Below are 17,709 nucleotides of genomic sequence, written 5' to 3' on the forward strand. Positions count from 1 at the left end.
TTATCAGTACCATTTTGTATTACGAACCAACAATGATATTTCATTGTTGGTTTATGCTAGGAACCGATAGTGATAAACACATCACTATCAGTTCATGGTATGAACCAATAATGATGATTTGTGTTACGAATCGTCAGTTATATGCTCTTTATCACTGTTGGTTTTGTTTTCACAACCAACATTGATATGTATAGTATATATTGGACATGGTCGCCCATGCTCCAAGCCCAAGCACAACAAAGAGGAGATATATTTTTACTCGACGTCGGCCATTTATGGCGACTTGTAGGCTTCAAAATTTGGTGAAATCCACGCGCTCTAGGTTCTATAAGGTTAGTAACTTGATGTACATTTCATTTGTAGTTAGTTTACTACCTTAGATTGCTCAAGGTTAGTAACTTGATGTATATTTCATTTGTATGTGGAGAGAAGATGTATGTATGATGCAAACCATCTCTCCCTAGAGTTCACTAATGGCATGTCTGCTTTTCTGCGAATGACCGTGGAGTACAAGTCAAACTACATATATTGTCCATGCAAGAACGAGAAGAAATTTTCTAGCACAGAGTAGATCCATTCATACTTGATTTGTAGGGGTTTGAAGCCTGGCTATACATGTTGGACCGAGCATGGTGAATGTGAGATTATATAGGAAGGGCAAAACATGGTCGAAGAAGACAAAGACAACGATATGCCGGTGGACGCCGAATATGCTTCTAGTGTAGACATGTTGGTGACGTCAGCAACGGCGATGAAGATGGTATAGATCATATGTTGCGTGATGGGGGAGGGCACTTCACAAATGAAAGATCTTTTCAAATTTTCCAGCATCTAAAAGGCACAGATGCGCCCGGTGGAGGCATCGCTCATCCATTTGTTCCTCAGTTTAGAAAAGAAAGGAGAGGAGAGGAGAGAAAGAAAAGAAAAGAAAAGGAGAGGAGAGGAGAGGAGAGAGGGGAGAGAAGAGTGGGAGCAGTGAAGCCATGCTGGAGAGGAGGGGAGGTAGAGAAGAGGGGGAACGGTGAAGCCATGCCGGATTTGATCTTCGTTAGCTATAAATAGCCTAATCTTGGTACTTTATTTTGCAAAATAGTTAGGTTAGCCATCAAATCTAGTTTTGATATAGGGAGCCATCAGTTCTAGGTTAGATTAGTTGTGTTGTTATCAAATCTAGGTTTTTAGAGCAAGGTATGCAGAGGAACAATTAGATTGCTAATTTGATAGTTAGTATAAATTGATGGTGGTATTTACGGTTGCAATTTTTGAAGTTATTTTTTATGGACTGTTATCAAATCTAGGTTTTTAGAGCAAGGTAGAGTAAAAATTAGAGCGATAATTTGATAGTTAGTATTAGTTGATGGTGGTATTTATGGTTACAACATTTGATGTTAGTTTTTTATGGACTTTTATTTTAGATGTAGTACTTATAGTTTAGTATTTTTTTCCTGGATTTAGTTGTTGTAAGCCAAAATAATAGTTTTTTTTGCCAATCGTGTGCAAAAAATGGTAGAAAAGTTGTATTTCAAGATTTTCTTTGGAAATGGGGAGATTGTTTATGGTCTGAATGAGGTAGATTTGTTAAGATTTCAGTCAATGGACAAGGGTATATCTAGAGCATGGTAAATGAGATTTGAGGGAGTGTACAACTGGTTAATGTAGAGTTTCAAACTAGACCCTGTGCAACATGAGCTGAAGATCAACATATTAATAAGGCCTGTTGGTGAAGGTTCTTTATTGGAGATATTCACGATACAAAGGAACCTCTAGTTGGAGGAAGTACTTGGAGCTAGGAACTGAGCATGGTTGGTCACTTGTGATGCTTGCTCAAGCGAGCTTCAGGCAGTGAGTTGGAGAATTGCATGATGAAGTAGAGGGTGGACCAAGTACATGTGTGGAGGAGGACAAAACAGTGGTAGATGTGGTGGAAGAACATGATGTTGGATAGACCTTGGCTCTGTCGATGCAAGCAACATGTATGGCTGATGAGGCAGAACTCATCCCTGATATAGTTGAAATGATGGAGTCGAAGGATCTAGAGTACCACTAAGCTAAAGAATATGACAACTCAGACGATGAGGATGGTGATCATGTCCTTGCGGAGTGGAACAATCATGATTTTGCAAACCAGCTCATGGGTGAAAGTTACCATGTGCCATGGAAGTACAGTGAGAATAAGATGCACAGGAGGTTATGTACCCTAGCATCCAGGTTGTGAAGGATGTTGTGGTTCAATGGGCAACATCTCTTTGGAGGCAGTTCAGGGTTGTCATGTCTAGCAAGAGGGAGTATGATGTGAAGTATGCGAAGGATGGTTGTCCGTGGCAAGTGCACACCTTTAAGGGGAAGTGAGTTGATTACTGGGAGTGCTCAATAGTGACAGAGCACACTTGTCTGTTGGAGGAACTTGAGAGGTACCACATAAACTTGTCCTCCAATTTTATTGCTAATGTCCTGTATGCCTAGATTATTGATAACCTGAACTTTGAAACTAGATCTATAATTAGGGCAAATGAGGAGAAATATTTTTACACTATTAGTTATGCCAAGGCTTGGAGGGCATAGTGACAAACAATTGAGATAAGGTTTGGGATGTATGAAGCATCACATGATAATCTCCCATGTCTCCTTCATATCATCTATCAAAGAAACCTTGGCAGTTACTATGACATTGCCCACTACCCCTCAGTAAAGAAGTCTGCTATGTTGGTCCTGTAGCACACATTCATTACCTTCGGATCTTATATAGATGCTTTCATGCATTGCTGCCCTATCCTTTGCGTCGATGACACATTTCTTAGTAGCAAGTACAAGGGTCAGATAGTCACTGCAATCGGAATAGATGGAAACAACCAAGTATTACCAGTACTGTTCACTTTCGATGTGGAGACCTTTGGTAGGATGTTCTTCATATGTCCCAGAATTGGCCCTAATTTCATGGTGTGATCCTCTTTCCCACTATTTTCACACCTGCCAATTCCATATTCTGAACTATGCTCCTAGCACCACATTTATTAACAACAACCTTGTAACTTCAAGTAGTGAATTGATGTGGTCAGAGTGCCGTACATTGGGGATGGATCAGAGAGGCTGAAACCAAATAGAAGTACATCATCAGGATGGAGGTACCACGCTAGAGGCAGGATGCACATCGGGTGTGGCAAGAGGAATGTCAGTGTTGAGAACAAAAATGCATGTGGCAGACTGAGGAGCTTCAAAGGTGGGAGGAGGAATTAAAGAGATGGGAGGATGAACTTCACAGGCGTAAGGAATTACTTCAGAGGTGTTAGGTTCTCCTGCGCCACCAAGAAGAGGAGTGCAAAGTGGCATGTGCGAGAAGGGGAAATATCCCAGTTCCATGCAATAGAATCCTTGTTCTATCCCTGACATCCTAATATTTAAAATCATGTACCATGGTCTTTGTTATAAATTCTACATGTTTATATGTGAATAAAAATGTCAGGTTCTACTCTTCTCTTCATAAAACTTGAATTCCTCAAAATAGTTCAATTCCTCGTACAATATGAAAGTGAAGTACCATAATTTATACGATGTACAATTTCTTTTTAACAAAACCACTATCAAGCACTTTTGAACAGACAACTGGGACTATAAATAAGAAAAGACCGAAATAATTGGAAAGAATGTACCTCATTCTCAGTCCATTTTCCAAATAATAGAAAAAATTGCCACTTCCCACACTTCCAAAGGGCGGGAGGCTGGTGCTACGGAGCCCATGCCACTCTTCGCCTGTCGGAAGGATGGGAGTTCAGTGCTACGGGGCCTGTGCCACTTCCTACCCATTGGATGAGTGAGAGGTACTTCTCACCCATCAAGTAGGTGGGAAGGGCCTCTGCTACCCTCCCTCCGGCCACACTGGCATCCATGTCAATTTCCTACTCATTCAGTGGGTGATTTCTACTTTACATCCACTGAACGGGCGGGAGGAGGCTATTTGTGCAAAATTTGAAAACAACTGCATAGTTCTATAATTTTTAAATTAAAAATATACAAACAAAAGAAATCGTTAGTTGGCTTCAAAGTGCGAACTACTTTGAGTGCGCAAGCTGAAATGCTATATCTCGCCTAGGTCAAAGACAAGCCCATCATTATACACCCTTTCTTCCTGGACACCCTCAACACTGTGGTCTTCGACTTATTTCGTTGCGATTTTGGCTCCCCTCTTCTAATTTCTTCCATGAAATGCTTGATTTCTACGGCTTGGAACTCATTCACCTCAATCATAACTCCATCATCATGTTGAGTGGCTTCGTACATTTGTGTAAGGCCTTTCATGGTTTTCTCCCACCCCTCGACCTCTTCCGGTACTTCTATCTCCTGAAGAGGCTTCAGAACAAGGTTGCTGGTGGCACTAGATTTCGATTCTGGGAAGGCAAGTTGGTGGAGTACATCGACTTTGTTGTCAAGTCCTCTTGGTCAGGTTGGCATAAGAAGTGGTTCTACTGCCAACCTAGTTTGCAAGGGCTTCTTTATCAGGGCTTGACACTATTGTCAAGGCCCGCCTGAACGGAAGGGCCGGTGATGACCACCCTTCGATGGAACCTAATCGGAGAGATCTATCTCCTGAAGGAGAGGAGTCTGATGACCTATGATGTTACCAGGCACTTCATCAGGTGCCACCTGAGTCCTCTAAAGTTGAGGACTATCAGCGCTTGGCAATTTCGGGTCGAATTGGATCCAGCCCAAGAAAATAAGACACGTATTCCCCGATTCTGAGTAGCCATTTTTTCAAAGGAACTACAAAGTTAGTATTCATAGTGAACTACCCCAGCTCATAGTGCTTTTACCAGAGGTCGCCACGAAGAGGTCCAAAATTCTTTTCAAGGCAATCCCTTCTCTTGGCCGCAAGAAGGTCACGGTTCCCATTGTGGAGATGGATCCCGATGCCCAAAGGAGGATCATGTTAGTAAGTATCATGGGACATCTTTGTTTTTTTATTTAGTTTTCTTTTTGAGTATTCGTCACTCTGCTGATGGTAGTCACGAGCTTGAACAGCTTCCTGGGCGTGGGCAGCCTGATCCAGAAGCCAAGAATGCGGGGCCCCCAGCTACATCATCATGAGCGCTATCCCCTGCCTGTGGAGTAGAAATGGAGGGGGATGACGATGCGGGGGCCAATTCGTTGGTGGGCGGTTCTAGGCCGGTAGGAGGTCCTAGGCCACCGATGCTAACAACTTCAACTCCCCTTGTTCTTGCTGACCCGGTGTCGGCTTTGCCAGCTGGGGGGCAAGTCATGATGCAAGCACTTAGAGCTATGGCCTCGACCTTGGTAAGTTGATAATTTACCCAAAGCCCTCAGAGCGGTGCTCCTTTAGCTCCTACGGGTTTAGGAACTGATGGGATCACCCCCTGATAAGGCCCTCAAGAGGGCGACATCCTTCTTGATCCCAACAAAGCCCTCCCTGGCCAAGAAATGGTCCAGGCATATGTAAGCCCCATAGACCTTTTCTTTATGTTAATAGGAGTTCAATATTTGACCTTTCTTATTTGCAGGCTTCTTGGAGCGCCACCAGCAGTTCCCAAGCCCCAGCCTTCACAGGCCTTGGTCATGATCTCCTCTGGAGGGGATGTGGGGAGGGTTAGCAAGCCCTCAACGTTAGTCACCAATGACCAGGAAGTTGATCTTCTGACTCCCAAGAATCCTCTTGTGAACTTGGTGCACGGGTTCCTTAGGAATCTGACCCGGAGGGTGATCATTGAAGGTCCTCCCGGTCATGATCTGGACAACATCTTCTTGTCCTTTTACACGGTAAGAGTTTTCCTGCAAAATAACCATTTAGTTGATGAAATGATAGGCACTAACCTAAAAACTTGGAGGTGTACACGATGTGGCTAAAGAGAATCCGAGATGAGTCCCAGAAGGTGAACGCCCGAGTGGCCACCCATGAAGAAGTTGCCACTGCGCTATGCCATCAAATTTCCCAGGCGGCCACTGAGACAGAGAAGGTGTTTGCTGCCGATAAGGAAAAGGTAATTGCCGAACTAGAAATCCAAATAAATGGTATGCCTCCTGGAATTCTCAATTTTCCATCTTTCCACCTTGCCACCCTACCATGCTATTCTGTACAACTCTCAGTTGCTTGAGAAGTCGTGGCTTAGGAGGAGGCCAAGATGTTAGCCATCTGTCAACAACTCGTTATGGCCCTGAACATCTTTCAGGAGGCGCTTGTTGGGGTCGAGATCCAGGTGGAGGTTGACGGCAGTGATGACGCCACCAGTTTAGCTACCTGGGTGACCAGACTCGTCGAGGCATTCGAGGGACTCCGAGGGAAGGTGGCTGAGCACGTCTCGAGTCAGTCTGCATAGAGCGCAGAGCAAGCAGTGGCTTTTCCTTTGGCTATCTTGAAGGCCCACTACCTAGAGATCAACGCTGATGTTCTCCGGGAGGGCTTTGGGGAGGAGTCATAGGAGCACTCAGTGCAGAGGGTGGAAGAGGTGGCAGGGGCGGCCAAAGCCTTCGTGGATGAGATGGGCTTCTTGGACGCACCCATGCTATTGTCTTTCTCCTTTTCTTTTATTTGCATTTGTAAAAACACAGGTTAGTTTTTGTTAATTTAGTTGGAAACTTAAACACTTTTTACGCTTGATGCGAGTACTTTGTGCTGGATTCTTTTGACAACATATCATGGTCTTCTTAGAGCAACTCCAGTAGCTTCCTTAAATCACATTCCCTATATCTCCTATATAGGGAATGTCCCAAAAAGATTCCAGTCCTATATCTCTTCAGTCTCCAGTAGCTTCCCTGTAACTCATCCCCTGTATCTTAGTATTAGAAACAAGTAGACTCATTGTCATCTACAAGAAGAATTAGTAGAGCACATGTGGCAACATCATGGTGGGATGTAGTTTATTGCAATCGTGTTGGGCTATTTTAGTAATTTTATTGATCTTGTATGCTGCATATGTAATAATGGGAACTATTCCTAATATGTTTGTTTCAGTTGGTTTCACAAAAGCTAACATATGAGTGCCACACATGATAGTTCACAAAATATTACAAACATTACAACAAGTGTTCCTGGCACTTTCACAGAAGATAGTAGATAAGTGTCAAACATAATTGCTCGCAAAATATTACATTATAACAACTACTCAACTAGAGGTACGGGCTCGTCGAGTAAAGATCTCAGTCTGCAGGCTCATGTAGTATTGTTTTTGTGCCTCAGTCATGCCACTAAGATCCATAAGCATAATTCTCTCATCCTCCTTAATTCTCTTGAGTTCTATTGCTTGACTCTTTACCTCAAGCTTTCTTGCCTCAATTGCATCCTTCTCTTTATCAAGTTCATAGGCTCTCCCTTCAATTGCCAACCTCTCTTTCATGGCCTCTGCCTCTACCTTCTTTTCCCATAAATGATCTAGACCTTCCTTGTACAAGTTATCACCGCCTCATCGTAATTTTTGCCATGCCATGGACTACATCTAGACTAGTATTTTGCCATGCCAACACCAATGCCTCGTCTTCCTTCTCACTAGAGTTGATCTTTTTTTACTCTTTCTAATGGGGGAGATGCAAATTCAATCGGGGACTCTTGCTTCCCAATTGGACTACACAGTTCAAGGTCATCAAGATTGTTGCTCTCATTCATCAAGTTCACAATGTAGTTCTCCCTATTTTCTATGCTTCACAAGCTACAAATTTACTACTTCAGCAATTGAAGAATTTTAGTGTCAAATTCGGTGATGAATTGCAGGCACAAGGAGCAAGACATCTCACAGAGCATCTGCCCCGCGCAACAATGTGCTCGCTGACCCGCTTGGCTACAGCCTACAGCCTGTAGGCCTGCTCACCGACCCACCACGCTCCTTCCCAGCCGTCGAGCCACGCCGCCTACCCTCCTGCTCTCCGACCAGCCCAGCCCAGCGAGCTGCCCCACCTGTTCGCCCACCGAGCGGCCTGCTCACAAGCCGAGCTGCCCCGCTCACCGAGCCGCTCCACCCATTGGGCCTCTTCTTGCCCGTCAAGACACACCGCCTGCCCGTCTGCTCGTCGAGCCGCTCTACCTCCTGGCTTGCTCGCTGACTCACCCCGCCTCTTCCCGCCCATCGAGCCACGCCACCTTCTTGTCTACTCGCCGACCAGCCCAACCCATCGAGCCGCTCATCCTCCTGGACTACTGGCTGACTCGCCCTGACTCTTCCCTCCCGAGCCGCGTCACCTGCCTGTCTACTCGTCGAGCCGCCCCGCCCGTCGAGCCGCTTCTTCTTCTGGCTTGCTCGCCGACCCACCCCACCTATTCCTACCCGACGAGCCGCGCCGCCTGCCCGTCGTGGTGCCATGTGCCATAGATGGGGGGGGGGGGCAGTGCATGCGCGGGAGGTGGAGGAGGCGATGTGTGAGATGTGAAGGAGGCGAGATAGGGAACATCTTTCGTCTGCTAGATTTGGGAAACGGGAGGACGAGAATAGGGAAGCGGATGGGGAAGCTGCTGGAAGTAAGTTTCTGTGCTATATTCCCTACTTTTAACTATAGGGAAGCAAATAAGGCAACTGTTGAAGTTGCTCTTATTGGCTTTTTCCTTCGATTAGTTCAGGACGCGTTGATCACTAGTCGGAGCACTTATTATGATAGGCCTTCGGTTCACTTGAGTGGGAGCTATCGAAGCCCCTAGTCACTCGTGGAACATGATAAGGAGCCTTTTTGCAACCCTGGGTTTACAACGTAATGATCCTTCTCTTCTCGGTAGAATCTGCTTTCAGAAGGTACACAATATGTTGTTTTCGGTTTCCAGCGCCTAGTACTTATTAAGCCCTTGATTGTCTACTCATAAAGAAGGATTCTAGATAGGCACTTTAAATAATAAAAATGTAATAATGCAAAGAGAGCTCATATTGATTTTGAGTCAAGAAATTTTTTTTGCCGCCTCAGGTGCGCATTAGGTATGAAGTACCCGAGAAGTGACTTATCCCGATTGTCGGGCATGATGATGCGCAGAAAGACAAGTAAGGCTAGAAAAGAAGTCGATCAACCTCTTTTAGGCAATATGATCTTTATTATTATGAGAAAGGTACTCTTAGCACTTACACTTGGGACTTACAGAGTTTATTGACGACCAACGTGCTTTGTAGACCTATAATCTTAACCTTAAATGACATAGACTATGTCAAGCCGATAAGTAGTGACCTTATTACTTTGGGGGTGCGTAGGCTTCGTTTCATGAGCTTCAGACTAGTGGTGGAGACAAGCCCTCGGGTTTTTGGGTTTGCATCTCAAGACACTGTGATCGCGGTCATGACTGAGGCTTTTATCCACCTTGATCCTTGAGCTCTTGGTTTCCTCACTTTGTTGGTGTTGAACTGCCATGTTGAGACTTTGCTTGTCGCAATGGAGACTACCATGGGACAACCATGGATGGTGATGACCCCCTCGGGTCCCGGGATTTTCACGCACTAATAAGTGTAATGCATGACTACCATGGATTTGGCGAGAGTAGACCTTCCCAAGATGGCATTGTATGCCGTTTGGAAGTTGACCACGTTGAACAAATTTTTTTCTATCCAGAAATTGTCATGCTTTCCGAAGGTAATAGGGAGCGATATCTGGCTAATGAGAGTATCTGAAGATCTAGGTATTATACCGTGAAAGGCTTGAGTAACTAGTTTGATAGTAGACCTTGAGATCTTCATCCCTTCGAGCGCATTAGCAAAGAGGATGCTCAGGGAACTCCCTCCATTGATAAGAACTCGGGAGGTCTTACCGTTGTTGATCGTAATTGACACATGGGACTTACAATGCTAATTGACGTTCCATGAATTATTGTAGACCTATCATCTTAAACCTAAATGACACAAACTAGATTAAACCGATATGTAGGGACCCTATTACTTCAGGGATAGCACAATGCTATTACATTGGCTCAGAACTAGTCGTGTAACCAGATCCTCAGATTATCAGGTTTGCTTCTGAGGGTGCTATGGTAGCGGTTATTATAGAGGCTTCTTGTTCGCCTTGATCCTTTAGTTCTTGGATTCTTTGTTGGGTCGGTGCTGAGATGCCATGTTGAGACTCCTCTTGCCACAACGAAGACCTACCTTGGGGCAACACTGGATGGTAATGACCCCATTGGGTCCTAGGATCTTCACATATTGGTAGGCATAGTGCGTGACATCCATAAACTTGGCTAGGGTTGGTTGTCCTATGATAACATTATATGCCGTCTCGAAATCAACCACATAGAACATAATCTTTTCTATCCGAAAGTTGTCATGCTTCCCAAAGGTAATGGGGAGCAATATCTGGTCGATGGGCATGGCCGAAGATCTGGGTACTATGCCATGGAAGGCTTGCATAACTGGCTTGATGGTAGGTTGGGAGATTTGCATTGCTTTGAGTGTGCTAGTGAAAAAGGATGTTTAGGGAACTTCCTCCGTCGACAAGCACTCGGGAGACCTTGCAGTTGTTGATCATAGGCTCGACCACTATCAAGAAGTGGATTGGCCATACAAAGTTTTCTAGGCAGTCATTCTGGCTGAAGGAGATCTTGACATTCGACCATTTGATGGCCTGACGACCCTTGGGGATGACAGCTAAGACTTCTCGGGCTATTGTCTTGTACTACCGCTTGGACTCGTTGGACAAGGAGCCACCAAACATGTGGTTGATAGTTCTCTCCTCTGGCTGATAGGACATCGGGTCCAAGTCATCCTCGCTGCTGCTAGCGCTGGAGTCCCTACTTTGGGTCATACCTAGGTATTGTTCCCTTTGGCCTTGTCAATCTCGACCTTGACCAGCTTCTGCCAGATGTGGCACTGATGGAGGCTGTGGCCATCGATCTGGTGAATGTCACACCACGGCTTGCCATCTTGTTCACCAGTGCCTGGCTTGTAATTCTTTTCTTGGGATGAGCCAGAGAGCTTGTCGGGTTGTGTATCAGGAAGATCTGTAAAAATTTCATTAGCTTTGGTTTCTTGCCCTTACCTCCCTCAAAGTTCTTCTTGAGCTTGCTTTTTTTCCACATCATTGTCTAGTCCAGGCTGAGGGCATTTTATGCCCTGGCCCCTCTCCTGTTCAGCTTTGGTTGCCTTAGCGATGATCTTCATGAGTTCCTTGACCATCTTGGGCTCCTTTTTGGTGATATCTTCGACACATCATCAGCTCCTAACCTTGTGTTTTGGGTGTTGCTGAAGCGGTGAACGAACTCGCGCAAGGTTTCCTTCTCCATCTTCTCACTATGACAGAGATGGTTTTTCGTGCCGAAGTGAACATAGGTGCCCTAGAAGTTGGCTTGGAACAGATCGAAGAGTTGCTCCCATGAGTAGATTGTCCCTGTCGGTAGGTTGGTCAGCCAGGTCTTGGCTACCGCTTCAAGGGCTGTGGGGAGGTAATTTGCCATCACCTTTTCATCCCCACGAGACTCTTGGATGGCCATAGTGTACATCTGGATGAATTCAACATGATTAGTATTCCCGTTATACTTCTTGATTGACCCGGGCCTGAATCTCACCGGCTAGTTTACCCTCCGCAATTCCAGAGGGAAGGCTTGGCACCCGTTGATGGCCCCTTGCTCTGTCTAGGTAGCCACGAGCATTCTACCTACGGGTGTCAGAGATCTGCCCAGCTTCTACTTGAGCGGCACCGGGAAGTCCTCTGATTAGACTGACGAGGAGCAGTTGATTCCTCCTCAGGGTTTTCGAGTGTCTTTGCCGATTGATGACTTTGCACAGATCATTGGTGGGATGGTCTTTGATCAGTGTGGTCCCACGGTGGCTAGGCGCTCAGTTATATTCCCAGCTGTCTTGTTCTGGGATTATGTCTCTCTGAATCTGAGTCACCACATGAAAGGGTCATCGTGAGACTTTCCCCAATTAGAGCTATTCGTGGCAACAACTAGATGAGAGTTTTCAGCCCAGGTGATAGCTTCCTTGTCCAGACCAGCCACTGAGTTAACCTAGCCCTTACTGTCTGAGGTAGTTAGATCTGCAGTAGGGGGACGTATGAGGGCCTCCTCTAGAAGGAGGAACCTCTACACCATTGCAGATCTGAGGCATTGGGCCCCTTGTTGATGGTAAGGAGATGTTAGATTCCTAACACCGTTAGTATTTGGGATCTGAGGTGTTGTTACCAGCAGAGGTTGGCCATTGTTTCGCACAGCCCCAATAGTGGGGATCCGTGTGTTTGTGGGATTGTTATCATCATGATCGACTAGACCGGCATCCTCATCTCCAATGGTGAAAACTTTTCGGAGGTAATCTCCACCGGAGGGGCAGTCTAGATACATCATGTATTTGTTATAGGAGGAATTTTCCGGATAGGTACTTCGATAATCCATTTTGTCAGAAGCCACTGGGAAGGATCCCGATTTGCGGAAAACTTCGCTCTCGCTGTCGTCTTGGCAACTGAGTGGTTTCAACTCGATGCTGTAATCCTTGGTGCACTGATCCAAAAAACTACTTACCTCATCATTAGAGTCTTCGCTAGTAAGATCTTTGTCGAGGTCCACCCGGTCAATCACTGGCCCGTTGTTGGTCAAGGGTGTGAAGTTCTTGTAGAACCCCTCATTCGAGAAGCCGGTCCTCGGTGCAAGTTTGGGTGAAGCCAATGATATGTCATTTCTAGAAGTTTTAATGCCTTTTTTATGAAACCCACGGATGGTGCTGACTGTCGATGATTGATGAACCGTCAATTTCATGAACTTGTAGAAAGAGTAGGGGATGCTTCCAGTAGACGAATCACACAGTACACACATAATTTTATACAGGTTCAGGCGTCCCTTAGGGTAATAGCGCTACGTCCTGTTGGTCTTGTATTAATATTCGAGACTGATTGCAAGGGGGTTCTGGTTAGCCTAGATGGATCTAAACTTAGTCAGAGGGCTCCCTTGCAGGTAGTCAAGGAGAGTTGCTATACAGATCTAAACTATAGAAGGCTTGAGGGTTTAGAGCTCTTGTAGTCTTGAATGACTTCAATGGACTTGTTCGCCACAAGGTCCCCTAGCTCCATATATATAGGGGAGCGTCGTATGACTCCTGTAGTATTTCCTTATCATTGTTGGAGATAAACTTTCCTATTTAAGAGATATCCAGGGCATATGCAGGTAGTTTCCATACGTTCAGGGATTCCCCACCTAGGGATAGAGATATCCCAGGGAATGTAGGAAATCCTAAGATATCCAGATATGGTAGTTTTATATTACCCATCGTCAGCAAGCGTGAGCAGTAACCCAAATTGGATTACACCATTAGACTTGAAGGTCCATCGAGGTAGAACATCGACAAGGATCAGTACGGCTTGGCATAGTGCTTGCGATGACCAGTGTTGATATTGTTGTGGTTGGTGAAGCGATGGCAGTTTTTGCTTTGTCGTCAATGCCTCGTTAGATCGGTTAGGAATTGGGGTGTTGTTGTGAGGCAAACCTCACAAAAACGTTGGTCTCGTGAGGTGCTAGCTCCCCCTATTTATGTGGTATTGAACAAAATGAGACCGCAACCATGAGTTGGCTACGCCCCTAATCAGGGCTCATGTGTGAGGTTCATGCCTCCATTAAGTTTTTGCTTTAGTTAGCCAAGATAACACCAACATCCCCCCTTGATCGTAAGGCTAACATCATAAGCCCACTCTCAACAAAACAACATACCAAGGTAATGTGTTGCAATGGCCAATGAAATGTCATTGTAACCCCAATACCTATAGTGCACTATTCTATCTTGACATGAAAATTCATTATACTTAATGGGAGTTAGTTTGATTTATGGTCCTTTTATCTAGAATCAAATGCTTTCCTATTAACCCATGTGTGGTAAGCCTTTAGTAAGAGGATCCGCAAGCAATGACTTAGTACTTATATGCTTGACACTAATTGTTTGACATTGGATTCTATCTTTCACAATATTATACTTAATGTCAATGTGTTTGACAACACCATTTGACTTGTTGTTACTCGCATAGAAAAATTGCGGCCTGATTATTGCAATATAGAGTGAGTAGCTTAGTGATGTTGTCTACCACTCTAATTCCTGAGATAAAGTTCTCAAGCCATACGCCCGGTAGCCTCATAACATGCATGACACAAATTTAGCTTGCATCATTGATGACGTCGTAAGGATTTGTTTAGAGCTTCTCCACGAAATAGCTCCTCCAACGAGGGTGAAAATATGACATGATGTGTATTTCTTAATATCTACACAACATACAAAATCTGCATCTAAATAACCCACAACTTCAAGGGTATTAGAGTTCTTATATGTGAGCATGTAATGCTTAGTGCCTTGCATATAATGCAAGACTTTCTTAACGGCTTTCCAATGGTTTGGTCCTAGATTTGATTGATTTCTACCAAGGATCCTGATTACAAAAGCTAAATCTGGGCGTGTACAAACTTGAGCATATATAGTGCTTCCAATAGCTGAAGCATAAAGAACTGCCTTCATCTGATCAGCTTCAAATTGGTTCCTTGGACATTGAAATGTCCCAAACTTATCACCCTTAATGATAGGAGCAGGCGAGTCAAAGCACTTATGCATGTTGTATCTCTTTAGTACTCTGTCAATGTACGCCCTTCGTGACAAACCTAATATTCCTTTGGACCTATCTCGGTAATCCCAATGCCAAGAATGTAAGAGGCATCACAAAGATCCTTCGTATCAAAATTAGAGGAAAGCAACCTCTTGGTCTCATACACTATATCCTTATCGCTGCTGGTCAATAAGATGTCATAGACATAAGTACTAAAATTGTGAATTTACTCTCCTTAAACTTAACATAAATTCAATTGTCCACTTCTTTCCTTAAAACCAAAATTTCTTACGATCTTATTAAACTTAAGGTACCATTGCCTAAACGCTTACCTTAGTCCATAAACTTATTTCTTAAGTCTGACATCCCACATGCTCCCTGTCTCTTAGGACAAAACCTTCCGATTGAGGCATATAAACATTTTCTTGCAAGTCACCATTAAGGAATGTTATTTTAACATCCATCTAATGCAGATATAAATCATAATGTGTCACAAGCTCCATAACAATTCTAAATGAATCTTTAGTTGAGACAGCGAAAAGGTATCATTATAGTCAGTCCCCTCTCTTTGTGAGAAGCCTTTTTCTACAAGCCTTTCTTTGAACCTTTTGATGTTTCTCTTAGAGTCATGATAGGTTTTGTAGACCCATTTATAACCTACTATTTTGACTCCGTAGACCCATTTATAACCTACTATTTTGACTCCATCAGTAATTTCTACTAAGTCCCATACATAATTAGTGCTCATAGACTGTATTTCATCCTTCGTGGCATGAAACCACTTTGGTGAATGTTCACTCATTATGGCATCCTTATATGAGGTGGGATCATCTACCTTCCCTATGCCATTAATATATTCATTCATGCAGATCTCATGTCCCGCTGTGTTCTCCTAATATCTTCATTAGATATTGTATGATTAGTTACTACAGGGCATTGTCGACGCTCATCATTAGGTGCAACATTAGTAATTTCGAAGTCCTCAATAGAGGGTGCAACAACAACACTTTCTACTAGAGGTGCAAGCACCTGAGGTGCAGGAATAAAAGTCTCTTGGATAAGTGGTAATAGGACATAAACCCACTTCTTCTCAAGATCTATTTTTCTGGGCTCCAAGTTCTCACTGATTCTGTCATTCTCTAAGAACACATCGTGTCTTGTTTCTACAAATTTAGTGATCCGATCAGAACAATAAAAGCAATAACCCTTGGATCTTCCAGGGTACCCAATAAAATGGCAACTTACTATTTTGGATCTAATTTCCCAATATGTGGATTAAAAAACTTAGCTTCAATAGGACAACCCGACACAATTAAGTTTCTTCAGCATAGTTTCGTCCCAGTCCATAATTCATAAGGTGTTTTAGGCACTAATTTACTAGGAACCCAATTAAGTATATGTGCGGCTATCTTAAGTGCTTAAATCCACATACCAACTAGTAAACTGGAATAGCTAAGCATGCTCCGTACCATATCCATAAGTGTACGGTTGTGTATCTTACCAGGTGTAGAATATTGGACTACAATGCCATTTTCCTAAAGGAACTTAGCAAAGGGGCTAGGAATTTTTCCATAAGGGGTATGCCTCTCATAATATTCTCTCACTCAGTTTGATCTCGCCACTTTAGTCTTCAAATTGTGCTGATTTTCTACTTCAGCCCTAAATATCTTAAATTTAGCAAGTGGTTCAGATCGATCCTTTGGGAAAAATGTAACCATAATGGGAGAAATCATTATTGAATGTGATAAAAGAATCAAAACCATCAGTGGATGGTTTTGATTCTAAGAATCCTATGCCTTGAGTGGCTACCTTGTTAATTTGTTTTACATACTTTCCTTTATTTGAGTCAATACAGTGGTCCGAATCAGTGAAGTCTAATGGCCGGAGAATCTCTTCCTTAATGAGATGTTCCACCCCCCCACCCCCCGTTGAAATGTTCCCCAAACGACAATGCCATATTTTTGAAAAAGTCTCATCATTTGCACTTCTTTTGCACTTCAACTTTGTTCAATAATGCATCGGTTGTTTCTAAAATTACATTCATAACCATCATTTTTCAATAATGAAACTGAAATAAGATTACTCCTCATGGTAGGAACATAAACTACATTATTAAGACAAAGAATGAAGTCGCTATCTAATACTAATGGTATTGATCCAGCAGCTTCAACTTTGGCTTCGTTTCCATTAGCGACTCTAAGACTTCGCTCCCCCTTTTATAGGGTTCTTGCGGTAAGGAATCCCTGTATTGAATTGGTAACATGCACAGTGGCACCTGAGTTAATCCATCAAGAATTAAGAGACAAATCAGAAAAAAAAATTCATCAATAAACGTAACAACATCATTACCCTTCTTGGAGAGCCACTTCAGAAAACAAGGGCAATGCTTTTGAAGGGCAATGCTTTTGAAAATGTCCTTCTTTCTTACAGAAGTGACATTCATTCCCATTACGTGCTCCAGAAGCAATAGGAGCAGTAGAAGGAGCAGGTGCCTTAGGAACCCTAGGTCCTGACTTATCAGGCTTAGGCGAGAAATACAACTTCTTCTTGGATTTGTAGTCCCCCGTGGAACTTTCTCTTGCTAGGACTGCCAACATTATACACATATTATTTCTTCTCGACCCTTAGTCTTTCCTCCTCCTTGACACACATGGCTATTAAATTACTTATGGTCCATTTTTCCTTCAGAGAATTATAGTTGATCTTAAAAGGAGTCTACTCAAAAGATAGAGAGGTCATAAAAATAGACTACAAAACGATCAGATATTTTCATATCTATACTCTTGAGCTTACCAATCATACTATTCATCATTATAATGTGTTCCCTTATGCTGCTGGACCTATCATACTTAGTAGTCAAGAGCCTCTGAATCAAAGTGCTAGCATAAACTTTTGAGAAGCCCTTGAATTGCTCCTCGATTGAAGCCAAGTACTTCTTAGCATTATCGGATTCGAGGATTGCTCCCATTTGCCCACTGAGATTGAGCTCTTCATTATCATTAGAGACATGCGGTTAGACCGCTCTCATTTTTTGGTATTTTCCTCATAAGTTTTTATTTTATCATCAAAACTATCCTCACCAACAGTAGGAGTGGGAGTAGGAACCCTTAATGTATAGTCTAGGTCCAAACCTACAAGGACAACCTGAATCTTTACTATCTAGTAGGAATTTTTTTTTCTCAGTGAGTTGTTCAATGCAGTCAATTGTACAAGGTGGCAATGTTTGAAGTGTTCACAGCT

The sequence above is a fragment of the Phragmites australis genome, chromosome 12, assembly GCF_958298935.1.
Source record: "Phragmites australis chromosome 12, lpPhrAust1.1, whole genome shotgun sequence".
Taxonomy (NCBI): Eukaryota; Viridiplantae; Streptophyta; class Magnoliopsida; order Poales; family Poaceae; genus Phragmites; species Phragmites australis.